Source organism: Elephantulus edwardii, unplaced genomic scaffold, assembly GCF_000299155.1.
Source record: "Elephantulus edwardii isolate Elephantulus edwardi_28Jun2011 unplaced genomic scaffold, EleEdw1.0 scaffold00247, whole genome shotgun sequence".
NCBI lineage: Eukaryota > Metazoa > Chordata > Mammalia > Macroscelidea > Macroscelididae > Elephantulus > Elephantulus edwardii.
Genome location: NW_006399997.1, coordinates 3,116,755 through 3,122,122, shown reverse-complemented (window position 1 = coordinate 3,122,122; position 5,368 = coordinate 3,116,755).

The window sequence follows — 5,368 nt, the reverse complement described above, 5'->3', positions numbered from 1 at the left end:
TAGTGTGTATGTGTATGTATATTTATTGTTGTTTACCTCAATTTGGAACCAACCCATAGCTGAACCGCCAGTGGGTTTTCAGAGGCAGTTCATTGCATATATGGAAATTGCCCATCCTTCTCACAAGGAGCAGCTGGTAGCCTCAAAATGCATGTCTTTGAGATTGCAGTGCAACTCCTTGCCACTAAGCCCCTAGGCCACCATATACACACACATGCACATACACACCACACACAAACACACACACATATGTATATACATACATATATATATACATATGTATATACACATACACACATACACATATATACACCCAAATATATACATGCATATATACATACACAGATATACATAACATATATATACACATATACATACACACACATATATGTATGTATGTAGTGGCCTAGTGGAAAGAAGCTGTGCTGCAGTCCTGGAGGCATGTGTTTCGAGGCCACCAGCTGAGAGAAGGATGGGCAGTCTTCTCCCTCGTCATTAACTGCCTCTGAAAATCTGCTGGAGTGTCAGCGATGGGTCAGTTCTGACTCTATGGTACACTTACAACTATTACAACTATACATGAATGAAGTTACAAAGAATATATATATTTTTGTTGTTGTTGGAACTGACCCATCGCTGACCCTCCAGCAGATTTTCAGAGGCGGTTAATCACACAGAAAGAAATTGCCAAACTTTCTCCCACAGAGCAGCTGGTGGATTAGAACTGTGTGCCTTCAAGATTGCAGCTCAGTTTCTTGTCACTTCTTGAATATGGCAAGAAGCTGCTATGTCTTGAATATGGCTTCTGGATTCAGGACACTTGGGTAAACTACAGCCCTGCCATTTGTCCATCAGTCAAGTGTTCTTGGACAAGTTATTCAACCCTCACCATGTTTCAGTTTCGCCTTTTTTATAAAATAGAGTTCAATGTAGTAGCCACCCCACAGTAAGTCTAAAGAACAGATGAGTTGAAGTACTGATAAGAATGCCTTGGACTTGATAAGTACTAAGTGTCAGCTTCGGTCTGATTCCATGGAAAGTTTATGATCATCCCACACAATACCCTACCTGGAGGCCAGAGGGCCTAAATCATTTGCATCTTTACATCAATACCAGTTACTTAAAATTGATTCTGACTTATGAAGACCTGTGTATTTACAACCGAACTGTGCTCCATGGAGTCTTTTTAATGGTTGGTTTTTCAGAATTGCATCCACAGATTTTGGAAAATAATATTTTTTAATTATTTTTCTATTTGTTTGGTTTTTTTCCCCAAAATATTTCTGGGTATATTCAAACTTCCAACCTTTTAGTTACTAGCCCAATACATTAATGGTTTCCACCATCCGGGACTATAATTTACACATCAGTCAGTTAAAAAAATAGAGGTTAGAGAAGAGACAATTCAAAAAAACCGGGGAAAGAAAAAAGACTCCCCAAAGCCTTACTGCATAAGTAAATTGCCATTCGGCTTGGGGCAAAAATGTCAAATCCCTCATGTGTACACACATTACAAATGAAAGGAGCAGCAAGTTCAAACAGTTTCTGCCCTTCAGCAGTTCGGTTTGACTAGTTCTCCTAATTTTCTTTCACAGTTAGGCCTCCAAGTGGTTAATATTTAGTCTCTGCCGCCTTAGGTCACTGCAACATTAATATTCTTTAACTAAATGATTAATTTCATGAGCTGTTGTGAACTGAATGCTGATTCGAAGGTCCAAATGTCTCGTGTAAATGAGATCATATTAGCAGAAATCACTCAAATTCCACTAACTTGTGATTCCACTTATCTTCAACACCTTTAACTCCTTCCCTCTCTGAGTACCCTCAGAAGTCTACAGATGGCAACCACAACTGACACACTGCATTAGGAAAAGGTGCTGTCAAGTTTTAAATCTTCTTTAAAGTGCTAAACAGCAAATATATAAAAGACTAAGGTGTCCAAGATGGTATTTTCAATTTATTCCTATGCAACTGAAAACTGGACAATGAATAAGGATGACAAAATAAGACTGGATTTGTTTGAACTGTGATATTGGAGAAGAGGACTGCATATCCAGTGGACTGTCAAAAGAACAAGTCCTTTTTGAAGTAAGTATAATTAGGATGCCCCTTACAGGCAAGGATGGTGAAACATTGTCATACATAGTTTGGACTTCTTGTTAGGAGGGTCAGTTCTTGGAAAAAGATAATGTTCTGGGAAAGTTACAGAGGGTCAGCAGAAGATAGGAAGATCCTCAAAGAGATTGATAGACCAGTGACTGTCACTATAGACTAGGGGATGGCAGAGATCAAAAGGACAGCACAGGATTGCGGAAAATTCCAATCTATTGTTCATAGAATCTCTGTTAAGTCACGGTCTTTCTATAAGTTTCTGTGGTACCTAACAGCAATGGGGCATAGGGGTAGATGATGGTGAAATTACCCTCTCTAGGTTTTTAACACTCCACTGCAGGTTTCCAATGTTCTGTCCATGTATGAGAGTTATCCTTTCTAGAGCTTTTTCTTAGGCTCTTCTGTGATCCTATACTGCAAATAGCTCTTTTATTTAAGATTGAAATAGATCATTTTAGATGCTTATGGCCTATGAAGATTGACAATTAATTCACTGAGTAAATTAAGCCAGAAAACAAGTCCATGAGACACATATTGTATAATCTCAAATCCCTCTCTTCTGCGGTAACTAAAGTTTTCTATTGACACGCTAAGAAGCATTTTCCCAAAGACAGTTCAGTTTTCCTGCAAATGACTGGCTAGTGTTGGAGTACAGCTGTATATACATCTAATATAAATCAGAGTTCTTGGACCTACAAAAGCAAGTCCCTGATCCAAATATTGTGCCATAAATACAATTAGAGTTCTCTCTCTCGCTCTTTTTTTAATTTCATTCCCCTTAAGGAAAATTGGAGGGGATTATTAAATGCTTAAAAGTTAAGAGTATGGACTGAGGCTCAATGTTAAGAAGACAAAGATTCTCACCACTGGACCAATTGGTAGCATCAGGATGGATGGTGAAGAGATTGAGAGTGTTCACAGCTTCAGTTTTGCTCAGCTCCATGGTCAACACTCTTGGCACCAGTAGCCAGGAAATCAAAAAACGTATTGCGATGGGAATGTCTGCTATTAGAGACCTCTCTAAAGTACTCAAGAGCAACGGTGTCTCTCTGGAGACTAAGGTGCGCCTGATACAGGCCATGGTCTTTGCAATCACTTTTTATGCATCAGAGAGTTGGACAATGACTAGGGAGGATAGAAGGAGAATTGATGCCTTTGAGCTGTGGTGCTGGAGAAGAGTATTGAATGTACCATGGACTTCCAAGAAAACAAACAGAGAGAGTTAAACCAGGGTACTCCTTGGAGGCAAGGATTCTGGGGCTTCGTCTGACATACTTTGGACATGTTGCAAAGAGGGACAGGTCCTTGGAGAGAGACATCATGCTAGGGAGGGTGGAGAGACATCACAGGAGGGGAAGACCCTCTATGAAGTAGATTGATTCAGTGACTTGGGTAATCAGGATGGGTGTGTCAGAGATAGTGCGATTGGCACATGATAGAGCAGGGTTTAGGGCTGTTGTACATAGGGTCACTATGAGTCGCAAACAACTTGACGGCACATAACAACACAACAACAAGAGTTAACCAAAGTATAGCACTCGGTAGGAATTCTAATTAAAACTTTAGACTCTCAAAAACCTCTCTCCTGCTTTCTATGAAGCCATGCCATCTCCTCCATTGCCCTTCAAACAAATATAGAAAAATATTCACTCATTTTCATATACTTTCTTCCTTAAAATGAGATAAAAAAATAAGTTTGAAGGGAGAAGAATTCCATGAGGAGATTTGGCATTTTTACCAGTGAAATGTTTTCCCGAAGTTACAGCCTGAAGCTTTCTAACTACCACTAACAAATGGGACACAATACCCACGGAAGACTCATTAGTCTTTGGCTGTTATTTTTCCTACAATTCATCTGGAACATATTCAGAAAAATAATACATTTCCAGGGCAGGTTTGTATTATCATCTGTGAGAGTAAGTCAGACTCTTTTCCTTCCTTGTCTGTTTCATAATGCACTTGAAAATGAACCTCTCCTTCCTTTTATTTAGTGTTCCCTGGGAAGGGGTGAAGGAACCCTGTTGGTGAGAGATGATGGTTAAACTGTTAACTGGAAGGCTGAAAGTTTCAAGCCACCAGCAACTCCAGAAGTGGAAAAGGGGAAGTTTTCATCTAGCTTCCTGCTTCCATAAGGATTACAGTCTAGGAAATGATTTGGGCAGTTCTACTCAGTCCCATAAAGTTAAAATGAATCAACTTGACAACTCAACATCAGGTTCTTTTGGGGGGATGGGGAGCATATAACCTGGCAAAAATATAGTGATGCTGGCCTGCAGATGGGTTTGTAAAAACCTCAAAGATCCCACGTGGGAGTCAACACATCTACCTTTCCACTGTTCAGATGAGATTGTCTTGGCTCTGTTGGCAGTACTATGGCAGCATATATGCAGTTACCACTAAAAGGCTTTTCATACTGTGACAATCAGATCCCCTGCTGCTCAGACATTGTATTCATTTTCAAACTCATTCATCATGTGAATGAAATGAGGGAATAGTAGAATCTGTTCCTCATTGTTATCTGTCATTTAGCAAGGACACCAAGTTCTGATTCTTTTTGGATGAGGAAAGAAAGATAAAGAAGCCTATCTGCTGGTGCTGACAATATGTGAGCCCACCATCACACAAAAATCATCATAACACCATTGCAAGTCCTAGAGGAAGAAAGAGAATGAATCTCAGGTGTAGAGTCCACCTGAGACTCCAAGCAGGCACAACCTCAAACTCTGCTTCATGTTTTACATATTTCTGGAGAAACATTTTAGTTAAACTGAAATGTTCTCAACTAAACTAAAATAAAAATCAATACCCTTTAACCCAGTAAATTCACTTTCATTAATTTATTCTGAAAAAAAGTCAAGGACGTACATAAATAAACAAGGATGTTCATTGTTGTGATAATGATAATAGCGAAAAGTTAGAAACAACCCACATTTCCAGGATGTACAGATTACCTAACTATGTGGTAAATATAAGCAATGTTTATGGAAAGCCTTAAAAAACATGGAGATCTATCCAAATATATTAACTGAAAATGAAGGTTAAAAAATACAGTGTACATATGTATGTTGTTGCTGTTGTTATGTGCCGTCTATTTGTTTGCGACTCATAGCACCCTGTGTACAACAGCCCTAAACCTTGCTCTATCCTGTGCCAATCGCACTGCCTCTGACACACCCATCCCAATTATCCCAGTCACTGAATCAATCCACCTCATAGAGGGTCTTCCCCTCCTGCGCCGTCCCTCCACCCTCCCAAG